This window comes from Heterocephalus glaber, unplaced genomic scaffold, assembly GCF_053883595.1.
Source record: "Heterocephalus glaber isolate CG9 unplaced genomic scaffold, H.glaber_assembly_v1.0 deba00000896, whole genome shotgun sequence".
Taxonomy (NCBI): Eukaryota; Metazoa; Chordata; class Mammalia; order Rodentia; family Bathyergidae; genus Heterocephalus; species Heterocephalus glaber.
The window spans coordinates 2,745,996-2,757,057 of NW_028258170.1; positions in this window are offsets into that span (position 1 = coordinate 2,745,996).

Consider the following 11,062-nt stretch of genomic DNA (forward strand, 5'->3'; position numbering starts at 1 on the left):
CCACTGTAGCTACTTCAGGCTAAAGAGGGTTGTAGTTGTGGTTGACACTCAGGGATACCCTTCAGAAGGTCTATCTAAAGGTCCTCAATAGACATCAGGTGTTTCTATCATGGGTAGGCATATAGCTTTAAGCCTGGAGGAGACAAGTCCAGAAAGACAGGTATACATGGCCAAAGCATAAGAACAGGAATATTATGAGTATAGGCAAAAGATGTCTCCACTAGGAAGACCTAGGAATAGCCTTCCATAGGGAGGATAAAGAGAAGTCTCAGGGAATCTCAGACTCTGATATGGCTTTACCTGTGGTTTAATATCTTGAACAGCCATCGAGATATTAGCAGAAGTGTCAGGAATGCATACACAATATTCAACTTTTACAATTCCACAGATATATCCTTATGCTGCTGTTAAGATAACTAGTTCCATTTGTTTCTGGAGGACAGCTTGTGTCATTAATTTTACCTCTTCATTTAAAAGAGAGAGAGACCAGTTGAAGTGTCATTTAAGGCTCATTGATTGTAATTAGTTAAGGTCTCAATGTGTTGCACACCATCTTCTAATCGTAAGGAAGGGACAAAGATGGAGCCTAAATGATCATACCAGTGAAACATGCTTCTAGACCACCAGTGTTGTAGGTGGGGTAAGTTTGCAGGTCTGTCAATATTTTTGACACTCTTGCCTTGTAATCATGCAAATCCTAGTGTGGATCTCCCTATCCATCCGGATGATAGCCAGGGCCACAAATTGCTTCTTCAGGACCAATGAATGCTATGGGGGGGGGCTTTCCATCTAAAACTAGGGTGATTTAACCCACCTCTTGCAAACCAGTCTTCAACCTGTAAAATTATAATGTATATACATTGTTCAAGGGCTGTCCATCCCAGGTACTTAGTAGAGTTAGGCCAGTGAGAATAGGAGTGATTTCTTTGTTTCCAACATAATGGGGATTTTCCACTAAGCTGTCCTATAGTAGAAGTTAACCACATATAATCATCCCATATCCATCTTTTTATCTGTGATTGTTGGCTCTCTCATGATAGGGTCTTTATTTTTACATAATAGGAGGCTTAGTGCCTGTAATGCCACTATGTTTCAGTGCCACTTTTAGAAAGTCTTCTGTTACACCCAGGATCATTAAGGGTGGAGTTCATAGGCCACTTGGCAACTAGATAATGGTGGGCTAAACTACAAATCACTGAGCTGTCTCAAGCTTCATTTATACCATTTTAGAGTTTATTCCAATCATCACGTTGAAGTGGGAATACCCACCAAGGAAGTCCTGAAGTAATTGACAAGCAGAACAGGACATATATCTAGCAAGATGTTTGTTGTAGTGATGTTGCATATTCCTATGCCCATATTAGGAAAGAATTACATTGTTCTTTAAGTGGTTAGGTAAATAGTAAAAGGGCCAGGGTTAACAACTTAGCTTATCTTATCTGAGGGCTTGGCCTTTTTCTTGAACAAGAACATTAAGTCTTTTATGGGTTCACAGGAGTATTCAGATGGTTGCTCATACTGAGCAGCAGTCTCTGATTCCCAAGGCTTGAGTTGCGTGTGATATATCCAGGAGTCCAGGCCTGCTACCTTGACTGCTGATGGAGTCGAGAGGATCAGAGTGTATGGTCCTTCCCAAGTTGGCCCTATTCACTGGATAAAGAAAATGTGGGGTATTTTTTTTATAAAATGGAGTACTACTCAGCCATAAAAAATGAGAAATTAGAGACATTTATAGTTAAATGGATGCACATTGAGGTGATACTCTTAAGTGAAATAAATAGGACACACATGTATAAATACTGAATAGTTTCTCTGGTGTGAGAAACAAAGTGTAAATAAGGACTAAAATGTATAATAGGTAATGTGAAATAGGAAGAAAAGGCGCAAAGGGGAAGGAAGTGGGAGGGCTAGGGGAAAGGATAGAAGGGAATGGAATTAATATGCAAAAATGGAAAAATAGGAACAAAATCTTTGTAAATAGGGAGGAATGGAGGGGTTGAAAGGAAGGCTGGGCAAGAGTGAAAAATAAGAACCAAGAGAGATTATGTAAAGGTGCAAATTTCCAATGATCAGTGTCATTATATTGTATACCTAAAATGTACCAATGATTAGAATGAATAATTGATAATGCAAAATAGGAAGAAAAGGTCCAAAGGGGTAGGGGTAGTGGGAGGGGCAGATGAAAGGAAAGAAGGGAAAGGAAAAATGATGAGAAATGGAAAATTTGGAAATAAAGTCTTTGTAAATAGGGAAGGGTGGAGGACATGAAGGGAGGGTTAGGAATGGGGAAAAATCAAGAACCAAGATGCCTTATGTAAAGGTACAATTCCCAATGAGAAATGTAATTGTGTTGTATACCTAAAATGTACCAATAAAAGAATTTAACAACAACAACTAAAAGATCTTGTACTAACTTCCATTCTCCATTGTGTTTTTGGATTCCCAAGGTTGGAATGCTGCATGGGCTATTACAGGCTTTAAGTAAACTTTGTGCTCTTAGGTTGTCAATTATAGGCAATAATCCCTTTTTAATCTCAGGTCTCAGGTGAGGAAAAATAGTAGGATCTTTGAGATGAATCTGTATGTGGGCATCATTTATTGTCCTTCCTATTTTACCTTTTGCTGCCCAGACTTCAGGATTTATTTCTGCTTCTACAAGAGGGAGGCAGTATACCTGACCTGGGTTCATATAGATTATAGTATGTAAACAGGATAAGATATCTCTCCCCAGGAGGGGTACAGGACATTCAGGCATAATTAAAAAGAAATGGGTGAAGACAAAGCCATACCAGTTACAACCTAAGGGTTGAGTAAAATAGCAAGTTACCTCCTCTCCGGTGACTCCTTTCACTGATGTATGATGGTTGGAAGGAAGGCCAGGCTTGAAGAGAAGAATATATAAAGAAGTGCCAGTGTCCAGCAATAGGCTTATTTATTTTCCCTATATAGTCATGATTACCCTGGTCTCCCCCATGGAGATGACAGTCCAGCCAGAGGGAGAAGGCAGAGAGTGCCCTAGGGTCCTTCAGTCTTGTTGGACCAACTGGAAGGATGGGTCTGAACTCTGGGGTCTTTATGTCAGAGAGCAGACCCACCTCCAGTGGTCACATTTACAGTCAGGGCATGGTCCAGGGTGCCTCTTTTTGCACTCCTTCTTGAGATGGTCTGGCCTTTTGCAGCAGTAGCAAGTAAGTTCAGTTGTCCAGGTCTTCTTGAGGCCCTGAGAATCAGACCTAGAGTCTATTTCTCTTAGAGCTGCTGCTAAGGCTGACCCATTTTCTGGGTTCCTGTTTTCTTTCCCTGGTCTCCTCCTGTTCTCAATTGTAAAATACAGAAGAAGCAATTTGTAATAAAGTATTAAGTGAGTCATCTACAGAAAAAGCTATCTTTTGTAATTTTTTCCTGGGGCTGGCTGTGTAATAAACTTATCCCTAAGAATAATCTGTCCTTCTGTCAGTTCAGGAGCTAAGGATGTATGTTTTATCAATGCCTCTTGTAACTGATCTAAAAAGGCAGAAGGGTTTTATTTTTTCTCCAGTAGATTCGTTGCTAATTTAGAATAATTAAGAGGCTTGGATCATGTCCTTCTTAGACCTTCAAAGGTACACATCCTAAAATGTCTCTTATCATAATCTCCTGTCTGCTAGTAGGCCATTTGGGATCCTTTGTGGGGACTGTGTTTGCTCCATTAAGGATCATCTGCTCCCCAAGCTGTCTCTGTTCTGGATCCCTAAAATTAATAACATGATATTCATCTCCATATGCAATGGCAGCTTATAATGCTGCTTGTTTTTCATTAGCATTCAATGTTTGATTTAAACATAATGTTACAAGGGCTGGGGATTTGGCTCAGTGGTGCTGGTGCCTGCCTTGAAAGCATAAAGTCCCAAGTTTGATCCTCTGTAAAAAAAAAAAATTGTTTAAAAAACCATAACAGTACATCTTTCCAATCTAATTCATAGGTTTGGGTAAGTCCCTTAAAGACCTCAATGTACTTATTAGGATCATCTGAACACTTTCTTAGGTCTCGTTCCATCTGTTTGGGGTCCCTGGGAGTAAAAGGCATATGGAAACAGCATGCCTGAATCCACAACTTACTTCTTGTAAGGGATATTGTCCTTGAGGTGTTTGAACAAAAATTGGCTATGGATGGATACAATTCTATAGATGCTTTAATTATAGCTGGCTTGGGAATTTCACCCTTAGATTCTAAAGGATAAGGGGGAGGGATCTCAGGTTCTAAAGGGCAAGTGGTGAAAACTTCAAGTTTGGTGGTAGATGGAGCTTTCCCAGGGATTGCCTCAGAAACTTTGTCCTCATGGCGCAAAAGGTGAGGGTAGAAAGCCTCAGGTTTAGTGATAAGGACCAGAGGAGTCTTGTTTTCCTGCAGTTTATATTTACAACTTGAACACAAATCAGGATTATCTCTTAATGAAAAAAAGATCTGAACATAAGGCATTTCTGACCATTTCCCTCTTTTTTACAGTATACTTCTAGTTGTGAAATGGTATCATAATTAATTATTCCCTCTGCATTCCATCTTGACTCTAGAAGACAGGCAGGTCTTGCATGGGTGCAGAAGAATATTAGGCTGCCCTTCCTCAGTATGTGAGCATTGAACTTCTGCCAGTGTTTTAGAATATATTTCAAAGTTGTATGAGACTTTGAATTAGCATTCCCCACATTCTGGAAAAAACACAGAGAAACAAGGCTTCCATATGATTCTGATTGACTCCTTATGCTCCTACAGCATCCTCTAGGATCACAGCTCCAGGGCATGGGGCTGCCATCTGGAGATAGCCCAGAAGGTAAATTATACTGGAATAGCCACCCTTTACTAGTGTGCAATCTTACCTTCCCCAGGGATCTTATGTTCTTGCTCCCTTATATATTTCAAACGCCTAAGATACAATTGATTTTAGTTGTAAAATCATGTATTTTTGGAGGAAACATTGTTAGTCAAACCAATAATCAAAAGTATCTAAGTCACCATTTTCTAAATCTTTGAGAGAGAATGTGGCAGATAGATTAAGGGGCCATCCCTTTTTCCTGCAAAAGAGATATCTTTTATTGACAGATGCAGACAAAAGCCTCAAGAGATCTTTGCCCTCAAAGAAAACCACCAAGATAGCTGTGCTATCTGATTGCCTAGGTAACCTTCTCCAGCAGCAAGACAAAGACTACACATTTTTCAAAGTTCACCAGGCACACTCATCAGGTCTCCACAAGCATGTAGAAGAAGGGAAAAACTGATTGAGATCCCTTTTATTCCTAGTTAGCAAAGCAGAAATTCAAACCATTTCTCTGTTAACTGTTCTGTCTAAGGCCTCCTAGAGAGGTGTGGTCTAGTAGCAAAGCAGCCAAAGAGTTCCAAAGTTAATTCCCAAGAGCTTCAGAGTTTCTATCCCTTTAAAGATTTGTCAAACAACCTAACAACCTCTACTGACTTATTGTTTTATCTGTGCCTATGTTATTAGCAGAGAGAGAACACCCCATCCTGTAGTGCAATTGTTCATGTAGGCTTGAGAAAGGGCCCTACCAGCATCGTTTCAGGTCACTCTGAGGCAGAGGATATATGAGGATCACTGAAAGGATTACCTATCTCCTCACTGAGGAGTCCAGTTAGGGGACAATAGATATGCTAAGATTTTTCTTATGATTCAGGCTGTTGGGAGCCTGTTTCCACTGGGGGACCTTCAAGCATCTGCCATAGAGTAGCCCTAGCCACAACCTCTCAGTTGTCACTGCAATTTTCACTAGTTCTACACAATCAGAGATCTGTCTCCAGAAAGGAATCTAGCTGCCTGTATTGCCAGCATTTAGTCTACAATTTATAAGCTAACGTGTTTTCTCATACATAAACAATAAGAGCCAGACTGAGAGAGACAGAGAGAGAGAGAGAGAGAGAGAGAGAGAGAGAGAGAGAGAGAGAGAGAGGATTCTCCCCTAAACTAAATGTGTTTTGGTCCCTTAAGTGTTGTGCTTATGGAAATAGCTCCTTCTGGTTTCACCCAGAAGTTGATTCTTTGCACAGGGTCTCAGGTGCAGTCTCCCAAGGAAGACTGTTGCCCAGAGCACTAAGTGGGGACATCGCATTCATGTGCTCTCCTGGACAGATAAAACCTCAGTGTATCATCTAACTCAGAGACAGAGTATATTTCCTGATCTAAAATGACTTCCCTATCTTGAGCATTGGCAAAAATGCTCATTTTCTAAGGACTTAACTTAAAGGTTATTAGGAGAAAGACATTGAGCACTTCAGAGATCCTTTATAACTTTACATGCCTCTACAAAGGAGAGTATAAAATTGGCAGCAGAGATTGGAAATGAGACCATTAAATTAGGTCTTTTTTTCTCATGATGCTCTTGGGGAGTTGAGATAATTTGCACCTGAGTTGTCACTCTCAGCCTGGAAAGGAGAGACTGGGGAATCTCAAGAACTAAGACTGCCTCTCCACCAGTGGAAGATCAGACCAGAAAAGAAACTGAGGCAGAGCTGCCTCAACATTTTCTCTAGAGTATAGAGAAGTGTTGGGCCATTCTGCTCAGTGAAATCTGTCCCCCAAGTCTTAAGAGTGGCTGCTGGCCTAGTGCCTTATTAGTTGACAGATGGGATCCTGCATTTTATCAATAGGCATGTATTTTTTCAACTATAAACTAGATTTTATACAGACTTATTTTTACTGCATTTTAAAATTTACTTGTAATTATTGGTACAGACCATTAGATGGTGATCTAACATTACTTTTCCTCAGCATTGTCTAACATGTCAGTGAAGCAATCAATATAGAACAGAAACATAAAACCTTGTCTAAAAAGTAAAATATCCTTTTAAGGAAACATCACCATCGTTTTAACAAAACCTCAATGTATAAGAACTCAAAGTACAAAGCATTTACAAGAGGCACAAGCAATGACAAACAGGAATGACAATTTTGGTTACTTACTATAATTTAGCAATCAGTAAAATAAATTCTTACCTCCTATTAATTATTATCTCATTGGACCTCCAATAGTGTTGTGGGAAATATGAAACAAGAAATATTATATCTCCCAACCTGTTAACTGTATGATACACCAAGTTCTTGTTTTTTAGAAATCGAAGAATGAATCCTAGGAATGACAGAGGTTAAAAGGAGGAAGATATTTATTGATAGGAAAGCTCCTGAGGGGCAGGAGGGGTCCCAAGTGTGTAGCCAAGGACCCCAGTTTATAGAGAAGTTGTGTAGGGTGAAACCCACGTGGGCACAACCTGGGCCACAGCCATGAACATCTAATAATGTTACAAGTATAGTCACTTAAGTAATGGTGGTCCAATTGTGAAGCAAGTCACATAGCAAGCATGGATGGGAAGAACAAGGCTTTTCCTAGGAGGCAGTGGGTCCAGAGGTCTCTGGTCACCCCCAGATGCCTATCTATACTTCACTAATCCCAGTTCTTTGAAGAAGTATGTGGGTCTGGCCATCTTGTCTCCATCTTTAGGCCTGGTTTTCAACTAATGTGTAGCTCTGGTATGTTTCACCTTTGTCTTGGCCCTCTCAAGGACTTAGCCCTCTCTGACTGCCTGTAGTATTTTTGCCTAGCTCATCTATCTATAATAATTCTCTCTCCTTGTGGGGGCATCAGGGCTGGAGACCACTATTTCCTCTAGAATTCCACTCTGGGATAAGCCCAAATATAAAGAGCAACATGGACATCATGTTGTCTTTGTTGTGTCACTTTCTCAGCCTCTGTTCTGGTGAGAGAGGCCATTTCCTGCAGTCTGGAGCTGAGTTGCATCCTCCATGGTGACTTCTGTCCTCTGCCAGGTTTGCCCTTGGGGAGCCTGGACCACAGCTGCCCTCATCCCCTCTGCTCCCGGGAGTCAGGGTGAGGGGAGAATTTGATTTCTGCATAATCTGTGCTCAGGTCTGGACCATGGCCCCAGTGCTTCAGTTCTCAGGCCTGGCTCACAGATTCTTGGATGCCCAGTGTCTATGCATTGCCCTGGTTACTCCAAAAGCCTCCAAAGATCAATAACCAACTAGGTCATATTATGCTCACTTAATAACATTATAAATGCTTTCCACACTATGTAATACAAGAGTGATTTAGGTTCTAATTAAAATTAAATAACTTCAGTATCTTAAATGTTGTCTACAAAGTCATACACACTTATCAACGAAAACTGACACAACAAAAACCCATACACTATACTTTCAAAATCACAAAATCACATATATGAAAATAATGTAAAACTGTACCTTTAAAAACAACTGCAGAATGGAAAGAGCTCATGAATATATGACATTGCTGAGATATTTATGTAGTGAGGCAAGAGCACATGTGCAGCTGAAAAGAATGTGTATTCTGATTTTCTGGGGTGGAACATATATTAAGTTCATTTTTTCAAGAGTTTGATTTATTTCTAGCATTTCATTGTTTATTTTCTGTCTAGCTGATCTACTTACATTGTTAAAAACACCATATCATAAAATTGGTCTGGAGATGGCATGTAATTTCTACTAAAATACCTCCAATCTTCACCATTCTAGAAAAAGCAACCCAGAAAATCATATAGAAACTCAAATGACACAAAAATTCTGAAATATTCCTGAGCCAAGTGAATAATTCTGAAGGCATCACACTACTCAATTTCAAATTAAAATGCAATGTTATAGTGGAAAAGAACACACACATATTTATTATTGACTCAACAACAAATATGAACACCAGTAGAGTAAGACAGAAAACACAGAAACAACCACATGCACTGCCAGGCATCTGATTTTTGATAAAGGGAACACCAACTTTTTCTGGAAAAATGACAGCCTCTTTACTAAAAGCCAAAGGATCCATGTTGATCCATGAACAATTGAGTTCTCTTCACTTCCAATATATATTTGATTTTTGTTCAGTTTTCCCTAATTTTTATTTTTATATTTGTATTGGTATATATTTATGGAACATAATAATTCACTTAATCTCAGGGATCTGGTACGTATCCATGACATTTCATGATTCTTTTATGTAAGCTCCTCCCCACCCCATACCTGCATCTCTTCAACATCCTCTCATATGTATTTATTTCTTTCTATCCATTGGACTTAAGTTTGATTACTGTTTGTTATTCTAGGAACTTTAGTTACATCACTAGGTTATTTATTTAGGATCACTTTTTTTCTCACACAGGTACTGCTCTAAACTTTCTTCTGAACTATTTTCACTGTGTCCTTCAGATTTTGATATATTGCTTTTCCATTATCATTTATTTATAGGAATTATTGAATTTCTCCTTTTATGACTTCTGGGACACATTGATTATTCAATAGTGTAATTTTCAATCACAGTGCTAGTCCTTCTTCTATTGTTTCTTTGCTTGTAATTTATAGATTCATTATATTGTGATATTTTGGGATACATGAGATTATTATAATATTTTAAGTTTGATAACACTTGCTTTATGCCCTTAAAATATTGTATATTTGGGAGAAATATCCATGAGATGCTACAAAGAATATGTACTATGTTGTTTTTAAACAAAAAATTCAGTAGGTTTTTGTTAAGTCTACTTGAATTATAGAAAAGTCTAACTCTAATTTTTCTTTGTTGTTACATTTCTAGTTGACCATCTACTTGTGAGAGTAGGATATTGAAGGCACCCACAATTATTTCCTTGAATTCTATGTAACCTTTTATATCAAGAACTGTTCACGAAACTGGGTACATAAATGTTGGGTTCATATGTATTTACAGTGGTTGGCTCTTGATAAATTGCTCCCTTTGCCAATAGGCAGTGGCCTTCTTTTTCTCTACTGAATCATTTTGCTTGAAGTCTACTTTGGTGGATCTCAGCATAGCTACTATGACTTACTTTTAGCCTTCAAGCTGACTGAAGTGTCCTTTTCCTTTCAATCAGTATCTTTTTGGGCTACATGTGATTCTTTCAGGCACTGTATATCAGGGTATTGTGTTTTGATCCAATCTGTTATTTTATGTCACTCACTGAAGACAAGACAATTTTATGAAATACTGTTAAATATTTTGTATTAATTTATTTCATTTTGTTCTTTTTCTAGGTTTTGTTTCATATCTGGTATTATTTTTTCCTACTTCCCCAAACAGATTCATTTTTCCCATTGGTCACATGATTGTGAATGCCCTCTTTATCTGTTGTGAATATTCCCTTAAGAAGTTCTGAACAGTATTTATTCAGTAAGTATATTTTTAGACTTGTCATTGAAGATCTTTATTTTTCCTTCAGTTGGACTAGGTATAGTACTGTATATTTGTAATTATTTTCTTCAGGGCTTGAAGTACATCAATTCAAGCTCTTCTGGCTTATAGATTTGCCATTGAAAAAATTTGTTTTTGCCTCTGGTTAATAATTCTAAGTGATTTTGCATTTTTTTGTATCTTCACTTAATATTCTATGTCTAAAATTTTGCAATTTGAGTATGATTTGCTGTGAGGAATTTTGTTTTAGTCATGTTTATTTGCCTCTGTTCCCTAGTAGAAGATTCTCCTGCAATTCCAGTGAGTAGGTTTTCTATGCCATTGGCCTGTACTTTATCATACTACTTCAGTATTCATTTTATTTGTTGAGATGTTCAGAGTTCTGGAATATTCTTCTCATTACTTCTCCTTCTTTATTATCTTACTGGGCATTGTTGTAGCACATTCACTTTGCCATTTAATTCTGATATTCTTTCTTATTATTCAGTTTAATTATTGTTGAGACTTTTAAATGTATTTTTCATTTGACTACTTAAGGATTGACTTCTAGTTTGTTAATTCTTTTTCCAGAATTTCTATTTTTTTAGTAACGCAGTCTATCATTCTGATATTGTTTCTTGTTTTGCCTCTTAACTATTGTTAAGATGACTATTTAAGGATTTGACTATTTTAGGATTGACTTCTAGGATTTATTAGTTCTTTTCCCAGAAGTTCTCCTTTTAGCAATGCAGTCTGTCAAATATTGTACCATGATTTCCACATTGATTCATTCATTTCCCTATTGTGCCTTCTTTTGTCTCATTAAATATTTAAGTATTTGATTAATTCAGCTCCTTATTTGATCTTT